The following is a 22,678-nucleotide window of genomic DNA, read 5'->3' as shown; positions in this document are numbered from 1 at the left end:
AAAAACAGAGCTGATACTCCTAACTAAAAAAATAAGCATATTCCGCTAGAAGTTAGTTTCGAAACTATATAAAAAGGTAATCAACTATTTGGGATTAACATATTGGGCGCAAATTCTATATGCGACTGAAAAAGCATACAAAAAGATATCGTTATTAAGCAGGCTAATGACAAACATCGTAGGACCAACAGAAAGCAAAAGAAAGTAGCTGATGGGCATCAACCCATCTCCATTGGACGGCTTCAAATTGTGGGAGACTACACTTCAGAAGAAGGATCGCTGTGAACTCCATACGTTTGTACAGCCGATATTTTAGACCATTGTCAGTGCCCTCAGTAAGTTTCGGGTGGCTGCAATATCTGCGAGTGGAAGTGTCGGAAATTCCCACCCACGCCCTTTTAACTTAACAACTTAACCCAACATCAGGGAGTAAAGTTTTCAGTATAGAAAACAAGGGCTTCTTAATGTTGCCATAACAGCATAAAGTGGCCTAGATACAGTGTGATAAAGGAAGGCTAGTCTTTGAGTTACTATTTGCTGTACAAACGTATGGAGCTCACAGTGATTCTTCTTAAGTAAAGTCTCCCACAATTCGAAGCCGCCCATTGGAGATGGGGTGATGTCCATCAGCCACTTTCTTTTGCTTTCTGTTGGTCCTCCGATATTTGTCATTAGACTGTTTAATAACGATATCTTTTTGTATGCTTTTTCAGTCGCATATAGAATTTGCGCCCAATATGTTAATCCCAAATAGTTGATTACCTTTTTATATAGTTTCAAAACTAACTTCTAGCGGAATATGCTTATTTTTTTAGTTAGGAGTATCAGCTTTGCTTTTTCTGCTGCCCACTGGAGTCCGCGCAAGCCCAGCCACTGCGCTTTGCGTATTATGACTAAATTGAGCTTTATGCGTGCTTCTTGTGTTTCGGACTGTAAGGACTGCAATAATGTTTCACAGGTCAGGACGAAGAATTGATTCATGTGCCGCTCCGCATGTGACTTTCATGGTATGCGGACCTTCTGATGTTCGATATAAAAGCTAAGCAGTTGCATATCGCTCAAAATTATGGTTGGGCAGCACTAGCGTCGAAACGCTTGTGATGTTTGTTCTCATTAGTGCTCTTAATGCATTCGTAATGCATGTTTAGGCCACTAGACATACATATGTCGCTTTCAGGGCTGTACCGCAGGTCGTGGGGCCCTTGTGCAAAATTCACAGGAGGCCCTTTTTGTAAAAAAAGGGTTATACGACACAAAAGGTTTTGCTTGTAGGATATATTTATATTATATTGCATACATAGTTTCTTTACATACTTTTTTACAGCCAAATTGTCGTACTATTTGTGTCGCTAATCACAAGTAATTAGCGTTACAAAAGAAATGAATATTCTTATATGACTACATTTGACTATTAAATTAATGACTAATACTCAATGTAAAATGTCAGAAACATTATAACTTCAAATTTTATTGCACATATTGTGAGTTTCTCGTGTCTCTCATTCTAGAAAAGTTTTTTTCTGCTCATCGATTGCTTTTGACAAATCAATTTTCCAAGCTCTTTCATTTTCAATAGATAGGATTGCCAGTCCACTTAATCGTTCATTACCCATCGAACTTCGAAAATAATTTTTGATCAAGTTTAATTTTGAAAACGATCGTTCGCGGCAGTATAAACATCTGAAAAATTTGAAATCAATGAACTGTTTTCAATTACAAGAAAATCTTCCAGCTCTTTGATTGTTTTCATTTAACTTATTTTTGAATTGGACGCAGCTTTCATTGACATCAACTGTGCAGGAAACAATGGGGATATGTGATCTGGAATCTTTTGAACGAATTTTTCTGCCTCTACTCTTATTTCGCATTCACTTGAAGTAGCAATGAATTGAGGTTTTACAAAGCTATACGTATCCAGAACCACAGTTATTTCTTCAAATTTGTGTTTTAACTGTGAGCAAATCGTATCAACCATTGGATAGAAAATTGAAACCTTGAACAATTTTTCAGCAGAAGAGCTTTAGATGCAACATTTACTTTTTCTGGGATTCTGCATTGGATTGTCAGCAGCAATATGAAATCAAACTTTTCTAATTTTTTTTGGAGTGCTGCAGCTTCACTTTTTTCATCGGATTTCTTGCTTGTAAGAACGATACGTGACAAATTCTTGAGAATGTGCCCCAACCTAACTTTAAGAGCGTACACAGCATCATATCGACCAGCCCAGCGAGTAGGATTCAAAGTTTTAAGGGTAATTCGATCATTTTCGGAATATTCATCATCACGAGAGGAATGAAGATTTTTCCAACGAACGATAAAAAAAAAAATAAATGTAAGGCGCAATAACCTCCGAAGAGATTTAAGGCCGAGCTTCTCTTCCAATTTGCGTCGTGCTCCTCTTGATTTTCCCTACAAATTGGCCGGACGGGACCTACATGTTTTATGCCGACTCCGAACGGCATCTGCAAGGCAGATGAGTTTTCACTGAGAGCTTTTCATGGCAGAAATACACCCGGAGTGCTTGCCAAACACTGCCGAGGGGCGACCCCGCTTAGAAAAATTGTCTTCTAATTTAAAAACCTTATTTCTAATATTTTGATGTTGCTTTGCCCGTGGTGCGAACCCAGGGCATACGGTGTGGTAGGCGGAGCACGCTACCATCACACTACGGTGGCCGCCACGATACTTTTTCCAAAAAAAATTATAAACATCTTGAACTACCTCAAAAAAAAACGAAAAATTTCGTGATTTTGTTTGGCAGCATCATTCTGAACTAAATTCAAGTAATGCGCAGCACAATGAACAAAATACGCATAAGGAGTTTTTTCTTTTGAATGTTTTTGTACCCCATTCAAGGAACAATGCATGACAGCTGCGCCATCGTAGGTTTTCCCGCAGCATTTTTATTACTTTTATATTAAGTCCCTTTCATGTTTGTCCTCTCATTTCCATACGAATTTTTGACCCACGGAAAAGTCTTTTTCGGTAACTTCCCGTTGAGCTAGACACTTGATACTTAGAACATAGTTCAGATCTGGGAGACATTACAATGCAAGTGAAAAAACCCGCTAGGTGGCGCACGGATCGAGATATACAGATAATTAATTTTAAAATGGAAATTTTGCGATCGACTTTTAACTAACTTCTCGGTGATACATAGACTTGAAACTTAGCACATAGTTTGCGAGTCATTCGTGGGAAACAAAATGCCGCCAGGTGGCATACGAATCGAGATAAACAAAAGTACCTGAAAAAACGCAGGGAAACTTGCAATCGATTTTTGAGTAACATCCCGGTGAGCTGGAGATATGAAACTTGAGCCGTAAGTCAGATCCTGGTGACCATGCAATATTTTATCAAAAAAATCCGCAAGCTGGCGCATGGATCGAGATATTAGGAAAATTAGTTTTAATTTGGGAATCGTTCAATCCATTTTAAACTAACTTCCTGGATATCTAGAGACTTGAAACATGAAATATAGTTTAAAACTCGGTGACAGTGCAATGTTTGATCAAAAAATTTGAGCTACGTAACGCACAAGTCGAACTATTTAGAAGATAAGGCCATACCTTCATGGCCTTGCAGGCGTTGTAGAATTCCACCTCAATGCACGTCCTTGCATACTTTTAGGCGTACGCGACTTTCACTACGATTCTTTTAGACTTTCAGGCGTACGCGAATTTCACCACGATTTTCAGTGCAAATTAAGTAGCTGACAAATGAGGTGGAATTCTTTTGTTTTCGTCAGTGTTATCATCGAAAATTCCACTAATTCTCTTAAATCTTGCTATTTTGAACAAATAACTAAATATAAGAATTTTCACATAGGAATTACTTAAATTACTAATCAAAGTTGCAATTGCCTTTTTTTAGGCAGTACTAAAAAAAGATGATAAAAACATTTTAAGGACTACCTTTATATAAATGGACCAAACAATTGAAGCCAAGTTTTCCTTTAATACAAACAAGTCTTGTTGAATTTTGAGTAAAAAACTTTAACAATAGCTCTTGTAAAATAATTTTGGGATTTGAAATTATAAAGGCAGAGCGCGTGTTTAAGTTTTAAATAATCAATTAGTTAATCCCAAGTGCATGGTTTGCCTCAAATTGAAAGAATGCGCTCCACCTTTATAGTTTTAAATCCCAAAATTCTTTTACAAAAGCTATTGTTAAAGTTTTTTAGTCAAAATTCAACAAGAATATGTCTGTATTAAAAGAAAAATTGCATTCCATTTATATAAAGGTAGTCCTTAAATTTTTTTTATCATCTCTTTATTTGATTTGTAATCCTTTCCTGTCTCAACTAATTTAACAATTTGTTGGGAGACCCTTCGCTGTTGGATCTTGAATTTCTTGAAACCCTGTAAATACTTCACATATCTTGAGCTCTTGTGGTTTACCAACATCATTATGGACAACTTTCACATACCGAAAAACCTTACTTAATTAATCTACTTTACTTTTGTCTTGTGTTGAATCGAATATTAAAGCAAAAAAAGCACATTCTGTAGATCGTTTTTAATTTCATCATTTGCCTGTTTTGCAAGAACCTATATGAATTCGTTTTGTGATTTGGGGCTCAAGTACACAGATCCGCTTGGAAACTTGAATAGTTCATGCATAAGAGGATCATATTTTGTGAGAAGTTCCACGACAGAGAGAAAATTATCCTTTCCCACATCTGTTATCTTAGAACTATTTCCACGAAAAGCAAGGTTACATAAAGCCAGCAAAACTGTTACATCTAGAGTTCGTTCCAGTACTTTGCGCCAAAAATTTTATTGTTGCTTGAAATCTTTTCCAAATGCTTCTTCCATGACCCAATTTTTTCGCCATTGTTCGTAGAGTAAACACGAAGTTGTTTGTTTTTTTGAACTTTCGTGAAATTAGATCCTCGCTGAAAGGTGTCTCCAATATTTTACTCCACTTGTCAACGCGTTTTTCATTGGAGCTGTAAGCTTTTCTTCTGGAAATAACCAACAAGTTTGGCAATAAACGCAATCTTTCTCTGATGAGTAGCACAGCCAATTTCTATTCATCTTTAATCCGGACTTTGCGATTGTGTAGTAGTATGTACTAGAAGTTTAATATGTGTAGAATACGGTATTTTACTCAATTTCTATCCTAGAAATCAATCCCGATATCCGCTTTGGGATTAGAATTTGAATAAAATAAATAAAAAATAAAATTTTTGCTTTCTATATTTTGTTGGCCTTATTCGATATAATTAAATATATTGCTTTGATGAGCTTGAGGCCGCACAGTAAATAAAACACGTTTATTTTCCTTTTTCAAAAATATTTAATTGGTCGATATTTCGACTTCAACCTGAAGTCATCATCAGGACTAACATAAACGAGAAAACAAAAACCAAAGATATAAGAATGTTTACAATTTAAAATATGTACAAGCATATATATATATGCGGACAAATAGAACTTACACGCAATGATGTGCTTGATCGACTGATCAGGTGGTTGAAAGGTTTGTTCAAAAGGAATCAAATAAAAAAATAAAAAATATAAACAAATTTGAATACCGTAAGTATAAACAATTTTAAGGTACCGTATATGTAAACAAAAATTTAATACCAACAATACCTATATAGAAAGAGCATAGAATGATAAGACAAAAGCATATGTATCATCTTAATTCTTGTTGTTGTAATCCAGGTTATTGATAGTGGGATGTTTGTTGGACTGTATATATTACGATGAGCCATGCGCAGCCTGCATTGTGTGCTTTTGTTGTTTCAGCACCAAGTTTCGGTAAACCCTTGCACATTGCTCAGTGTCTGATTTAAAATTCATTCTCCTACTATTAGCGGTGTTCAAAGTATGAAGCATTTCCAAAATATATCTTTTGTTATAGTGTTTCTCGGTATCCAAAATTCTAACGTTTTCAAAATCGGGGTGATGCCCAGTACTATTGCAATGGGACAAGGCTGTCTTATTTTCCGAATTGTTAACATTCTTATATCTTTGGTTTTTGTTTTCTCGTTTATGTTAGTCCTGATGATGACTTTAGGTTGAAGTCGAAATATCGATCAATTAAATATTTTTGAAAAAGGAAAATAAACGTGTTTTATTTACTGTACGGCCTCAAGCTCATCAAACCAATATGTTTAATAAAATTTTTCCCATAATTTAGTGTATACATTTTTCCGTGAAACTTTTGCGACTCGGGGTTTGGGTCACCTCGGAGCTGGGGGCCCTGGTGCACCGCACCGCTTGCACCAGCCTCGGTACGGCCCTGGTCGCTTTCATTGTGCATATGGAGGTTATTACATTTCAAATGCATTCGTCCTAATAGGTCACTGCGCTGATGACTATCCCACTGCAAGGGCACTGTTGAGGTCTAAGATTCTCTTAGAGTATGCTGCGACACAGTCCTGCGCCCCGCCCCCCCCCCCCTGCGGGTTAGGGGGCTTATAATATACCCGCGGTAGGTATGCCAGTTGTAGGAAGCGACTAAAATACCAAATTGATTCAAGTAGTTGTGCAGTACAACCCTCTCAAGGGATTGCCAGTGCAATATATAGCTTCTCCAACCCAACTGTGCACCTCACCTACCCGTGGCGAATCCTGTTTCATTAACAGCCGAAGCTCTGGCGAGCCCGAACTCCTCGGGGATCTAGGGGGGGAGGGAGGTATGGCCTAGAAGGTAGCATATGGTCATACCAAATTGTTCCCGAGATGGTCGGACTAGGTACGGGAACGTACCGGATCTGCAATCGGCAAATTACCATCAACATCGATAGCACTCCCTTCGTCCTTCGGGGAGTGTCCTTATCGCTACAAGAACAACAACAACAACACAGTCCTGCGACACTAATACGTACCGCACAAACACAGGGTCCATAGCACAGAATCCTATAAAAGCAGTTCTTGGTTCGTACTTCTAAAATTTACACTGTCTTATCAAGCGCGTCTTTTATTTATTTCTTTTCATTTTTTTGCAAACCGACAACAGTAATTCGTTTTCCTTTCCGCTCTAAATATCACCTTTATGCTGCTGTTTTCCGTATAAACTTTTTACCATTCGCAGCACATATTTCCATCCCTATATAGCAAAAAATCTGTAAAGCCAAATATTTGGACTTATAAAAGTCAACAAAAAAAGAAGAATGTTAAAAATTTACTGCCTTACCTTTCTTTTATCACCTGGCTTGCTCCGCTCCGCTCTAATATTCAGTCGCTCGCTTTTATCCAAATACCATTTGGGGTTGAGTAATGGATTAGATTTTTGGTTATCGATAGTGGCACGCGCTGTTGTTGCTTTCCTGTGTCCTTCTCGCGTTCCATGCTTTCCTTACCGCATTTCCCTGTCGTGTTTGCAATTTGTATCCCGTTCCGCGCTATTTGTCAGTAGGTACATACACGATGTTGAGTCCATTAAGATGCGAAGTGTTTGTTGTTGGTTGGTTGTTACTGTGTCAGCTTACCTGACACTTGGCAGCACTTTTTACCCATTAGCGCCAAAGCAGCCACCTTGTTGTTCTTCGTTTTTTTTTTTAATTTCTTACCAGCTTTTGTGTAACATTTTGGTTTGTTGTTGTCAGTTTGGTGTTTAAACATTGTTTAACATGCATTTTAATGTGACCCTTGTGTGCTCATAAAATTGGTGCGAGCTCCCTCCTTTTACTGACTTCACGTGCAAAACCAATGGGTTTATCCAATGAAGTTGGGAGGGTAAAGGAAGTTCAATTGATTTTTATCTTCTTTTTTCTTCTTATTTTCGATTTTATCATTCAATGACATTGGAAAATATCGTTGAATAATAGAGTTCGTTGTGGTTTGGGACTATTTGCGCTTTGTGGCATGCAGTACAGGAAGTGTTGCACAGATAACTTGAAGTATGGATGGGAGGTGGTTTCTGGTAATGTAATGGAGTAACTCAATAAAATTCAATGAGAAAATTTCTCTAACCAATCGTCATTTTAAGGCATACAAGTATGGAATGAAGTGATCTTGGGAATTTTAAGGGAAACTATCCAAAACAAAGGTAAGGTAAAGTCATCTATCGGGTTTCGGTTAGGTAAGGTTGGACTGATAGTTCAATAGAGACCTCGCATATATTGAATGTGTTCGTAGTGTTGCCAGAATATGAGCCGCTTTGTGAGTCTAATGTATTCTTTTAATTTCTACCAAACGGATTGCGCCATCTACCATCGATTCGTAGAATGCTGCAACCTCCTTTTTTAACTCATCGACCTTTCCGTACCTATCCCTTTATGATTGGTACTCAAGGGATTGATAATCGCCATACAAAGCTTTATAGCTTCAAAGCTTCCGCAACCCAATTGTCAACCTCACCTAAGCAAGGGAAATCCTGCTACAAATGTGAATGTATCATACACATATTTGGCAGGCGAGGCTCTGACGATCTCAAAATCATTATGGCATTAGGAGGTAGGGAGCGGGATGGCCTAGAAGGTTTAATGTGGTCATATTAATCGTTCCTGAGATGGTCGGGCTAGTAATTTAATGGTGCTTTGTTACCGGATCGTACCGGATCTATATCCGGCAAAGGACCATCAACAGCGATAACACTCCCCAAAGCCTTCGCGAAGTATCTTTCTCGTTAGTACAACAACAAAAACAACCGGGAAGCCAGTAAAGATGTTACCGAAGTCTCTCCAATGCTGCTTTGCATACCAGAGCACTTCTCGTACTGTGAGAGATTATTGCTTTAATCGCAGCAGAAAGTACTGATTTGAATACTTTTCAGTTGGAGGTGTTACAAACTTTTTGGTGCAAAACGAAGATATACGAAGCATTTACGAAAGGTTCTTGTAACTATAGAGAATAAAAATTCTTTTGTATCAGTACGATTACGGTTTGAATTGGAGGCGTGCAACTTTTGTGCTGCCCGCTGGTGTCGGCTTAAAACTTGAATTGCCTCGCAGGGTTTCCACCGTATGCTATACTTAGATAGGAAATAATTATGCAAACACAGGAATATAAATCATCGGAACCCTTAAACTTTTACATTCATTTAAAAAACGAGCTTAAAAGCTTAACGTTAGCACAAGCCTTGATGGTGGAATAATTTTTATAATGAAACAAACTTCCCAGAAAAAATTATGGTGAAGGCGTGTAAATCAAGGAAATGTCATATGACTCCACAAAGTACATACAACCCTAACCACCATTTGTGACAACTTCCAATCCATATAATGTAAGAACTACTGAACCAGTGCCATTTGTATGGCATATCTTAAGGCGTTTAAGCCGGCAAACTCAAACCACACGCACCAGGCGGCAAAATGCTTTTAAACTTTTAACATGTACAGGTGTTTTTATGCGCTTTTACGAGCTAAAATGTTTTAAACGACTACTTTTTGAAGTGCGCGTCATTACAAGAAAGTAGCAAAGTGAAATAAGAAGTAAAGTATGAAGTAGAAGAAAGAAAAAAGGTTTTGTAAAAGAAAATTGTGTGAACGTGCAGCTATCAGAGTTGAAAGTACTGATAACATTTGGAGTGCTGGAGCATTTTTTAAGGCGCTTTTCATATTTCGCGCTTGCACACATACCCACACACAATGGGTGTCGTACATGAGAAAAATCCTAGAGTTTACCAGAAGTTGAATTTATTACAATACAATGTATTACAACAAAAGTACGGCGCAAAGAAAGCGCTTGCAAATGGCGCGCAACATTTATTTATAACTGCCATTTTTACGGTTTAACCACGACGGTTGTGAGATTTATAGACTTCGTTGATATTCGCTTTCTTGTAAAATTTGTATATGAATACAGTAGTCGCTCACAAATAAGAATCTTCAGTAATTAGAATATCCAGAAATTAGAATCAACTGTTTCAAATATCCCGAAATTATCCTGACAGGGTCCCGAAAACCATGCAGTAATGATCCCGAAAAAGTACCAAAATTACCCTGGCGGGGTCCAGAAAACAATATAGTAATGATCCCTCAGGGGTCTCCAAATGATCGGGAAATTACCCTGACGGGATCCCGGACGGATCCCGAAAACTATCCAGAAATGATGCCGGAAGGGTCCCCAAATGATCCGAAGTAGTCCCGAAAAAGTCCCGAAATTACCCTGACGGAATCCAGGACGGATCCCGAAAATCATCCAGAAATGATGCCGGAAGGGTTCCCAAATGATCCCAATAAAGTCCCGAAATAAGCCTCATGGGATCCCGAAAGCTATCCAGAATTAATGCCGGAAGCGTGTTCGAATTATCCCGGAATAGTCTCGAAATGACTCTGACGGGATCCAGAAATGCTTCCGGAAGGATACCGAAAATGTTAGTGTCACTGATCACTTTGTAAGCCCTCGACTTATTTGACGTATTGAGTTTGTAATATTACGGCTTGAATTCCTTAATAGAATTTTTCCTTGGAATTCCGAAAATCCAGAGCAAGACAAAAGCGTGTAAGTTAGAGTTTCGTGTTTACGAGTTTGCCATAAAGTACCATAAAGTACTTATTCCGAAATTTTCTATTTATCTCATGGTATATTCATTAAAGAGGAAAGTTTGACGCTAAGAATAAAGTTTAATCTCACAAACTAAGGCGTATGAATGCGCCACACTTTCATTGCAAACAATTAAAAATATACTTTTTTTTAAACGTAATTATAAACATTTATTTGTTGATAACACAAAAAGAAATATAGCTATCTCGACTGGTGATTGGAATATCACCATATCTCAGCTGCCGTTTCGAGAAACCTCTAAGAATAATTTCTATATGATTTGATGTGAGCTGCGGCGTGTATGAGACGAGTTCTGAAATGGCGCGTGCAGCCGAGTTTTGGTGATTTTCCACTCAGTAGTCGATTTATAACTACACCCTGCAATTAAGGCGACGTCATCGCTTTATTTAAAAAGGCTATAACATCTGGATTATTTAAGATTGTAAAAATAACGGGTTAACTGGGGTCCATACAACCCGGATTATGTGATACCACCGCACAAAATTTTTTATCCACAATGCCCGGTGCCCCAGAGTCTTCACTGCACACATCAGATGTAGGATGAGCAGCACAAATCACTGTTGATGTTATAAGCTTTTCCTTGCTTAATATAACAATCCACACAATCAGTTTGTCGTAATGAAGACAAGACAGTAGTTTGGAGTGTATTCGAAGTCTTCCCATTTATTGAAGGTGTCCATCCCCATCCACTAACTCATATTTCTTGGCACCTTTCAAATGAACAAAGGGCCATTGGCATTCTTTGTACTGTATCACAGAAATGAAACAATCCACGCACTTTTATCACAGCAATATCCATATGTTTTGTTACGGGATCATAATTATGTGGATAAACTACATCCTCCACTTTGCGAACTTGTGCAAGTGAGGGTATATAATCTAATTCCGATACACCAGCTGCAATAGAGAACAGGTTCCAATGTAAACCTACCACGCAATTTGCAGCTGTAACCACGAACTGCGTAGTGATTATTGTACCAACACAATGATTTCTCCCTTCATAATGTATGGATACCAAATAAGGACTACTCCGTATATTCCAATAGCCGCCACCTACTATGCGATATTCTGAATTCGTAAAATTCATGAGACAGGTAAGTATGACGAACAAGAGCGCGAAGTAATTGCTTAAATTCATTTTCGTTTAAGACTGTTTCCACCGATTTTTAAATATAAAGTACATCAAGATCAATTTTGTGGACGCTATTTATACAAAATTGGGTCGTATGAATAAAAAATTAGCAAACACGTTTCATTCTATATTCCAGGAATTTGAACAATAGAAACACTTCAACATTGGAGAATGGAAAATTTTTACTCAACCCATTTAGCCTTGAGTAAATTTTTGGTTAGAAGTGCCTAATTAAAATGTCAATGCCCTTAATGACGAATAATACCAAATATTTATACTGTTTTTTAAACTTATACTTCTATAGAATTTCGCATTATATAAGCTTTATATTTTTACGGAAAGAACAACGCGTGCACTTAATTAGTTTCATTTGTTTGCAAACTCCTAATATGTTCTTGATTGAAAAACAACAAGGCCGCGTGTGATGATGGATTGCATGCGGAGGTATTCAAATACGGCGGCGAGGAGTTGGTATGGCGTATGCATTAGCTTCTTTGCAAAATATGGTCGGACGATTGAATGCCCGACGATTGGAGTATATGTGTTCTTCGCCCAGTCCACAAGAAAGGGAATACTGCAAAATGCGCCAACTATCGCGGAATCAGCCTTCTTAATATCGCATATAAGGTCCTATAAAGTGTGTTGTGCGAAAGTTTGAAGCCAACCATGAATCGGCTGACTGGACCTTATCAGTGCGCCTTCAGAACTGGTAAAATGTACCATCGACCAGATTTTCACAATACGCTAAATCTTGGAAAGACCCCGCGAAAAAAGAATCGGCACACATCACCTCTTCGTCGTTATGTTATGCGAATGAAAAAGCTCCGGCCAAGAAAGTGTTTCTATCGAAACCCACCTATGGAGGCAGAGGTAGAGGGCGCCCCCCACTCCGCTGGAAGGACCAGGTGGAAAACGATTTAAAATCATTTGGTGTGACCAATTGGCGCCGGTTGGTAGAGAGAAGAAGCGACCGGCGCGCCTCGTTGAATGGCCATAACCGTTTAAACGGTTAAGCGCCAATTAAGTAAGTAAGTAAACTCGCAGTTGAGGAAAGCAATCTCCACAGGACGACGCGCCACACTCTGGCTTAACTTCAATCTGCATAGTGTAATATGGTAAACTCTAACATATTCACAATCAAACCCCGACATACCAGTGTGTCCAGCTGGTAACGTGCTCCCACATGACACCAAAAATCTTCAATTAAAATTGCAACCAACGTCTTTAACACCCTTATCTCTTTGGTCCAACCATGTTGAAACAGCAAGTTTCCTCGGACTCCCGCTAGAGGATATTGATGCCAACTTATGAGTGATCGCACCTATTGGATGGGACGAAACACTGCTTCAACCACAATAACAATAACGGATCTTATATGTTACATGCCGATGCCGAAGGGCATCTGCAAAGAAGATGAGCTTTAGTTAAGAAGCTTGTCATGGCAAAATTACACTCAGACTGTTTGCCAAACTACTGCCGAGGAGCGGCTTAGTCTAGCAGCACTGAGCTAGAAGAATATTGGATTTCACTAAGACAGCATTTGATTACGCTAGAGTTTCCTTAACTAATTTGCTATAGATTAAAGAAAACTTATGTTTTGGTATATGGAGTGCCTTAAAAAACAACAACAACACTTCATTATAGACAACACAGTGCGTGTATCCACAAGAGTTACGGGTTTCTATAACGCACGACGCTTTGACTGCGATATTTTTTTAATGTATCTGTGGCAAATGCCATCTGAACATTTTCCTTTGGGAAATGCTCATCATTGCGGAAGTTTTATTGCTCTTGTCAAAGTAGTTCACGCTCATGCTTGGACGAGTACTTTTGTTTAGATATTTTTGCGTTCTTTTGTTAGTGATGCAAGAAAACTTTTTACAGTAAACTCTTGTTGATGCACGTGAAAGTTTTTGTCAGTATTGTTGTTAACCATTATATTTCAATTTTCTAGTAGAAATGTACCATCAACTCCCACCCCACCCCATTACATTTTTGTAGCATAAATAAGCAACCAATGAACGCGGCCAGCATAGCGCTGATGGGTTTTGAATTCGAAAAGACAACAGAGTTTTTTATCATTTTTTACCAAAGAATATGTTTTGTTCTACGGCATCGTCAACACTTTTTATACTCAGCTGAGCAGAGCTCACAGATTATATTAATTTTTTGGATAGTGTCCCGTGTCTTTGCAATGCGCAGCCAATGCTGTCTTGTTTTCTGGATTATTATTTTCTGGATATATATTGCAAAGACACGGGACACTATCCAGATTTTGAAAACGTAACCATTCTGGAACATGAAAAACATTATAATAAGCGCTTCATTTTAGAAACCTTACACATTTTGAACACCCCTAATGATATAAAAATGAATTTTAAATCAGATGTAGACCATTGTGCACAAACCTACAGAAATTTGGTCTTAAAACAACAACATCACGCTGCTGTCAGTTAAGCACACTCACTAAACTTAAGCTGGAACAATAACTCTAGCAATGCTGAGAGCATAACATACATTAAATACGTACATACATACATATATATATATATATTTTTAACTTTTGTTGACACATTTTTTATTGTATACATATGTTTTTTGTTTACACTTGCGGTACATGAAATTGTTTATATTCGCGGGAGTTTTTGATTTATCTTTATTTATATTTTTCGCTCTTTTGTTTTTACTAAAATTATGTTGTCATAATTTCTGTTCAGTCGATCATACATATCCATATGTGTAAGTCGTATTTTTGCTACGGAAATGTATGTTTAAAAATGTTAATTGTTTTCTTTTCGTAGATTCTTGATGATGACTTCAGATTGAAGTCGAAATATCGAAAAATAAATATATTTTGAGTGCTTAGATTATGGAGGGAACACTTCTCTGCTCTCCTAAATGGAGGCAGCAATTCACCGCGCAGAGATGAAGAACCCGATCCCGCAATCGATGATGATGGAATATATGTCCCCCCGCCCGATTATGACGAAGTTAGAATAGCAATAACCAGATTGAAAAACAACAAGGCCGTGGGCGCTGATGGATTTCCTGCGGAGCTGTTCAAGTTCGGCGGCGAGGAGTTGGTAAGGCGCATGCAGCAGCTTCTTAGCAAAATATGGGCGGACGAAAGCATGCCCGACGGTTGGAATCTAAGTGTTCTTTGCCCAGTCCACAAGAAGGGGGATACTGCAAAATGCACCAACTATCGTGGAATCAGCCTTCTTAATATCGCATATAAGGTCCTTTCAAGTGTATTGTGCGAAAGATTGAAGCCCACCGTGAACCGGCTGATTGGACCTTATCAGTGCGGCTTCAGACCTGGTAAATCTACCATCGACCAGATTTTCACAATGCGCCAAATCTTGGAAAAAACCCGTGAAAAGAGAATCGACACACACCACCTCTTCGTCGACTTTAAAGCCGCCTTCGACAGCACGAAAAGGAGCTGCCTATATGCCGCTATGTCTGAATTTGGTTTCCCCGCAAAACTTATACGGCTGTGCAAAATGACGTTGAGCAACACCATCAGTTCAGTCAGAATTGGGAAGGACCTCTCCGAGCCGTTCGAAACTAAACGAGGTTTCAGACAGGGTGACCCCCTATCGTGCGATTTCTTTAATTTGATGCTGGAGAAAATTATACTAGCTGCAGAACTTAACCGCACTGGAACAATATACTATAAAAGCGTGCAATTACTGGCATATGCTGATGACATTGATATCATCGGCCTAAACACCCGCGCTGTTAGTTCTGCTTACTCCAAGCTGGAAAAAGAAGCGGTAAAGATGGGTTTGATGGTGAATGAGGACAAAACGAAGTACCTGCTGTCATCGAGCAAAGAGTCAGCGCATATGCGCCTTGGCAACCACGCTACTGTTGGCAGCCATAATTTCGAAATAGTAAAAGACTTCGTTTATTTGGGAACCAGCATCAACATTAGCAACAACATCAGCACTGAAATCCAGCGAAGAATCAATCTTGCCAATAAATGCTACTTTGGACTAGGTAGGCAATTGAAAAGTAAAGTCCTCTCTCGGCGAACGAAAATCATACTCTACAAGTCACTTATCGTACCCGTCCTGCTATATGGGGCAGAAGCATGGACCATGACAACAGCAGATGAAGCGGCTTTGGGAGTGTTCGAGAGAAAAGTTCTTCGAAAGATTTATGGACCTCTACGCGTTGGCGATGGCGAGTACCGAAGAAGATTTAATGATGAGCTGTACGAGCTATACGCAGACATCAACATAGTCCAGCGAATTAAAACGCAGCGGCTGCGCTGGCTAGGCCATGTTATGCGAATGAAAGATGATGCTCCGGCCAAGAAAGTGTTTCTATCGGAACCCGCCTATGGAAGCAGAGGTAGAGGGCGGCCCCCACTCCGTTGGAAGGACCAGGTGGAAAACGATTTAAACTCCCTTGGTGTGACCAATTGGCGCCGGTTGGCGGAGCGAAGGAGCGACTGGCGCGCCTTGTTGGACGGCCATAACCGTTTAGACGGTTAAGCGCCAATTAAGTAAGTAAGTAAATATATTTTGAATACTACTAAAAAAGAAGTTTTATTCAATAATCTGGCCTAAAGCTCAATCAAAATTATCAAATTTTACTAAACTTAGTTATCTGAACTCACTTTATCTTGGTATTAAATATGGGCGAAATCCGACTATGGCCACACCCATTTTTTCGATATCGAAAATTTCGAAAAATGAAAAAGTGCCATAAATCTATACCAAATACAAAAAGGGGATGATTGAATTGGTTTTTTGACGCAAAATAAAACTTTAGAAAAAACTTTGTAAAATGGGTGTGACCATATTAAGTAGAAGAAAATGAAATGGTTCTGCAGGGCGAAATTGAAAGCCCTTGGAATCTTGGCTGGATTACTGTTCGTGGTATTACATATATAAATAAACTAGCTTTACCCGGCGTTGTAACACATGAAATCGAATGGATATTGCGTTATTTTTTCTGTTTTGTTTGTTGATAATTTAATTTATTGTTCTGTAAATTGAATTGAATTTTGTACGCATATTTGGTGAAATTTTCTATTAAAACATTTTATTCTTGTATCTTATTGTAATGCATGTGGGTACACAATAGTTTTGATTTATTCGTTCGGTGCAAAGATAAACACATTTTTGGTGTTCCAACTCTAGAGCAAGCAACATATAGCTGGCCATGGGAAAAGTACGGACTCTCTAAATTTAAGCCTGCAACAGTAAGCGATCTTCCTTGTGCTTTTTGATTGTAATTGCAAAAGCAAGGCGTACAGGAAACTGCAAGCTCTTAAAATTGAATGGCAAATCTGTAGGAATCATTGGGATTCGTGTTATGAGCATATCTTCACATTTGCTTTTACCGTTGATGATTGTTGCTTTGATTACATTCGGCATTTATTTCTAAACGCAAAGTCTGGTTCCATTGCACAATTTTGGTGGGTTTAAATTCCGAAGAAGCACGATTGCTGAGTCAATTTTCAAAGTTGATATATGCGCAAGCATTCCTTTTGGTTCTAAGGAGTATAGAAATTCATTTGGATAATTCACAATTTTATCTTCATCTGTAACTGTGTCGATCGATTTATATTTCGTCACTTCACCAGGAAATTGGTTTTGAATGCGATCATTGATTTTGTTAACATGATCATTTTTGGGAGCTAAGGTAGTTCGTTCGCATAGCCAAAAAACAAAAACATTTAAATTTAAAATTCGATAACGAAAAACTTTCGTCTTGATCGAAGGAACCTAGAACCAAAATTTGGTGATGATCGAGGTATGGCAAACACGTTTTCATAGGGAACACGAACACAGAATTTGATTTTTTTAGAAGATGTAGATAGACTGAAGCTAAACAATTTTTTTAACAGCGGCAGATTACTAAATGTCCAATAGGCATAACAGCCAAACTCAACAATGCAGTCAAACTTTAGGTGTTCAAATGACTTAAGTTGTAAGGCAGCCATAGTTTTTCCCCATTTTACTGGAGGTGTTAGGACTTAACATCACATAGCTTCTTAACAATTTTAATTATCCTACCATTACGACATCCAGATATATGCAGTATAATATATTGCATTTGTATGGGAGGTGCCACGCCCCCTTTTTCCCAATTCCATAATTTCTTGGTGGTGTTAGGGATTACCTCATATAACTCCTTACTGAATTTCAATGTTCTGGCATGTATACCTTCAAAGTTATGCAGTACCAAAGATTCCATTTGTATGGGAGGTGCCACGCCCCCTTTTTCCCAATTCCGCATTTTCTTGGTGGTGTTAGGGATTGACCTAATATAACTCCTTACTGATTTTCAAAGTTCTGGCATGTATACTTTCAAAGTTATGCAGTACCAAATATTCCATTTGTATGGGAGGTGCCACGCTCCTTTTATATATCGAAATTATTTTTAGCCTAAAACCTTCCCGTTGATCGAAGGAATCCATAACCAAAATTTGGTGATGATTTAAGTGTGAGAAATACGTTTCCATAGCGAACACACACACACACACATACAGAATTTGATTTATATATATATATATGTTAGCGGTACCCGACAGATGATGTTGTGAGTCACCCTGGTCCACATTTTGGTAGATATGTCGAAAACGCCTTCACATATACAACTAAGGGTCACTCCCTTTTAAACCCCTCATTAGTACCTTCCATTTGATAACCATGTCATACAAACACATTCCAGGGTTACCCTAGGTTCATTTTCCCACGTGGTGATTTTCCCTTATTTGACAGAGGATGTACGAAAATCGTTCCAAAAAAACGTCACCCTACAATTTGGTCGATATTTCCCAGACGTATGTGATATAGGATTAAAAACCACTTACAAACCATCTACGAAACCAACGCAACGAAGGGTGACGAAGAGATGCGTTCAAACTTAACCAAATTTTCATATTTAAAAAAATTATTCGAAAATAAAACAATTTGATAGCTGAAGAAAGATAGCAGAGGCAAGTTGCTCCACTTTTTCGTATTACCATTTGTATGTATCCATGAAAAAGACAAATATTTATACTGCTTTTTAAAATTAAATTTCTATAGAAATTTCTTATTATATTAGCTTTATATTTTTACGAAAAGAACAACGCGTGCACTTAATTAGTTTCATTTGTTTCCAAACTCCTAATATGTTCTAAATTGTTCTTGTTTGAAAAACAACAAGGCCGCGGGTGCTGATGGATTGCCCACGGAGCTATTCAAATGCGGCGGCGAGAAGTTGGTACGGCGCATGCATTAGCTTCTTGGCAAAATATGCTCGGACGAGTGCATGTCGACGATTGGACTCTAAGTGTTCTTTGCCCAGTACACAAGAAAATGGATACTGCAAACTGCACCAACTATCGCGGCATCAGCCTTCTTAATATCGCATATAAGGTCCTATCAAGTGTGTTGTGCGAAAATTTGAAGCCCACCGTGAATCTGTTGATTGTACCTTATCAACGCGGCTTCAGAACTGGTAAAGTCTACCATCGACCAGATTTTCACAATGGAAAAAACCGTTGAAAAAAGAATCGACACACATCACCTGTTCGTTGAGTTTAAAGCTGCCTTCAAAAGCACCAAATATCTATATGCCGTTATGTCTAAATTTGGTTTCCACGCAAAACGTATACGGCTGTGCAAAATGACGTTGAGCAACATCATCATACAAAAATCAGCGAAAAATGTGTCGTTACACAAAAACACATTCTTGCTGAACTTCTATTTTAAAATTTTGGCATAGAAATTGTAAAAATATTGATTAGAAATAAAAATACATATAAAGGTTGAGCGCACTTAATTGACTTTATAATCCTGCCAACTTTTCTATCCAAGTAATGTGCGCTCCAAGTGAGTATGTGGCTTCCTTACTCGAAAAATGATTGTTTTCAGCTCATATTTTATACTTGTATTAGTTTAAACATACGAAGAAGGCAGAGCTGGGTAGTAATGATTACTTTAGGTATTCAATTACCGTCAATTCCACATTACATATACTTGAAGAAAGTAATCAATCAATTCAAATTGATTACATTTCAATTCCTCCAAAAAAAAAAAAAATATCAAAATTAATTTCGTTTGTTTGAGGCTCAAGTACAAAAAAATTTTTGTTTGTAATTAAAAAAAAAAATACTTTGCTCAAATGTAATTTCTGCCCCAGTACATTCGAAAGGTATTGCAAATTTAATTGAAAATTTTCAATTACATTACAAGGAATGCCAAAAATTAATTAATAATTTCCCATTCCTCAAAGGAACTGCAAAAGTAATTGAAAAATTCTTGGTGTAAAAATATTTTTGCGATTCAAGCGGCAATTTTATGAGGCCATAGTAACTCCGTGGACCATAAGAAAACTTTTGTACAACACGAGCACTGTTTTCTATGATTGGCAATTCATTTCTCCTCACCATAAATGAGGACAGGTATGGTAAGATTATATCATCGTAGTTTAGATTTGCTGTTGAGCGGCCGGCCAATTGCTTTGTACGTGGCTGGCAACGTTTCTTTATAGTGCTGCCGGCAAGCAACTTAAGGATTTTGTTGCGGCTTTATACTTTAGATACAACTTCGATGGCATACGCCTTGAAGGTGAAAGTGTTACCCAATTGTTACCCTAAGATCTTTGGATGACTGACGGTCGGTAGCGTAACACCATCGGCGTCAACGTCCAATAATATTCCACGTCATAAGCAGAGTGGCCATGGATTGGGTCGGCTGGGTTCAGATAATTTGCCGTCCATCTTTTTATACAAATACGAAAGGGTGAACATTCTATAGCTTGGGGTAGAGTGCCGTGGTTGACTGTGTCAAAAGCTTTTGACAACGCTGGTAGTGCCATGAATTTTGCGGAAGTCATGCTGAGTGGCTAGTCTAAGATTCGGAGTAAACTGAGGGAGCTGGAAGATTTCCGATGTCTTCGCTACTGGCGAAACGGGTGATACCGGTCGTTATGACTCATCTTCATAAGCCGGTTTTCCAGGCTTGAAAACGTGCGTCAGGTAAGTTACTCCCTCAGCGCTAAGGTGTATTGGCATTGGGCGTATCGATTTAGAGTGTTTGGTTTTTTTCATGGCTTCTTCAACCTCTGTGGGGGTGATGATAACGGGTCACACAAGTTTCTCAAATAGCAAGCTGGTCAAGAAAGTACCCCCGTACCAAATTTCAAAGAAATCGCACCATAAATTAATTTTATTTAGAATACGTCGGCCCTTGGTTCATTTACCGGAAAAATAAGAAAGAAAGCGGCCCAAGCTGTGAATCTAAAGCATACACAATTCCCATTGAACATGCACACAAATATTCATTTAAATCAGTCCAGTGCTTTAGGAGTTCAGTTCAGTCACACACGTGCATATGATATACATATATATTGTAACGAAGGTATGATAGGAACAATGGAGATACCATTACCTACAAACTAACAAGTTTTGCATAACGCCTTATTGTCAAACTGTGTAACATAGTCCGTGGCCCTGGTACAAGGACAAACCTGGAATTGTGAGGAGGTAAAAATGCAGATATCCAGACTTAAAAACAATAAGCGCAGAAGAATATCTGACCACGAAAGTTGTCAAACAAGCAGGTGAAATATTTTTTAAACGATGCATCATTTTTTACGAAAATATAAAGAAGCTTTTGGCATTGACAAATGTAGCTGCGTCTAGTGCCGCTTTACCTTAACTACACTTCACTTCAAACGCTTCTGAGGTTTTATAAGGATGAATCTTTCTATTTGTCTGCTGTAATAATGTTTATTACAATATCGTTCAGAGGAGGCAACTATGGATGGTATCAAAATATTAAGAGCTGATGAGAAGATCCCAGCAATATACGAGAAAAAAGTTTTCCGGAACATTCATAGTGTTAACGTTATGCCAGTTGAATGTATCAAAGAAAATTCCTATAGCAACCACCCTTTTATAGCGGGAGAAAGGAAATAAGGTGCCCTTACTTAGCTGGTAACTTCAAGAGGATACTGATTTGATATTCATTGTTGTTTCCAAATGCCTTCAGTTACCAATCACAAGAAAAATCTGATGAAATAATGAAAAGTGTGACCCAAAAGGTCACCCACGTCAACCGGAGTAAATTCTTATACACAGACTAACTTGTAGTTTTTCAATTACTTTCGCATTTCCTTAGAGGAATGGAATGGGAAATTCGAAAGTACTTTTCCATTCCTTGGAATGTAATTGAAAGAAGTTTAGGTTTCATTTCCCATTACTTTCGAAAGTACTGAGAAAGAAATTACAATTGCGCAAATTATAAATTCTTTTTTAATTCCAAACAAAAAATTGTTTGTACTCGAGCGTCAAAAAAATGAAATTACATTTGGTATTTATTTTGAGGAATTGAAATGTAATCTATTCCTTTGCTGTGGAGGAAAGGAATTGATTAATAAAAAAAAAATAATAATAAATGTAAGGCGCGATAACCTCCGAAGAGATCTAAGGCCGGGCTTCTCTTCCAATTTGCGTCGTGCTCCTCCTGATTTTCCCTACAAATTGGCCGGACGGGACCTACATGTTTTATGCCGAATCCGAACCGCATCTGCAAGGCAGATGAGTTTTCACTGAGAGCTTTTCATGGCAGAAATACACCCGGAGCGCTTGCCAAACACTGTTGAGGGGCGATCCCGCTTACTGAGGAATGTTATGGGTAATGTAATGCAATTGAATTTACCCAACTCTGGTAGAAGGTAATGTTTGAAATTCCACGCATATACCCTTAAGAATATTATTCATATATTCATATATTTATTCACCCTTATCGCAAGTTTCATTTTCACCAGAAAATATTCACAGTTTTTGTTCACCCTATCGCAGAGGGCGGCGAAACAATTTTTCGTGTTCGAAAAAGATTTAATCTTATCGGCAACTCTTTGTTCCGGCGTAATGAATAGCGGGGAAACCCAAATTTATTCACTTACATTTTACAGGCGAATGAAAGAAAAACGAAATGTAAGTAATTTTTTGTTTTGAAATTTGATATTCTTATAATTATATGCACTTTTATTATTAGCAGTAAATCAATAAATAATGCACAATCGGAAATACTGCCTGACAAGATGATCGGAAGAAAGTGCCGATCTT

At 38.1% G+C, this 22,678-nt stretch overlaps 1 protein-coding gene and 1 long non-coding RNA gene across 6 annotated transcripts in view; one reads left to right on the top strand and one right to left on the bottom strand.

Annotated features, from left to right (window-relative positions):
• The window catches only part of spri (sprint), a 1,202,745-nt gene that overhangs the window by 506,775 nt on the left and 673,292 nt on the right, over positions 1-22,678 (top strand). The window lies entirely within an intron of this gene.
• LOC137249706 (uncharacterized) lies at positions 10,587-11,612 on the bottom strand. The gene is made up of 2 exons (XR_010952490.1): positions 11,521-11,612; positions 10,587-11,360 (listed from the first exon to the last, which is right to left on the bottom strand). It is a non-coding gene; the product is annotated as an uncharacterized lncRNA (long non-coding RNA).

The sequence above is a fragment of the Eurosta solidaginis genome, chromosome 4 (genome assembly GCF_040869045.1).
Source record: "Eurosta solidaginis isolate ZX-2024a chromosome 4, ASM4086904v1, whole genome shotgun sequence".
Taxonomy (NCBI): Eukaryota; Metazoa; Arthropoda; class Insecta; order Diptera; family Tephritidae; genus Eurosta; species Eurosta solidaginis.
This window is presented reverse-complemented; position numbering and strand designations above follow the sequence as displayed.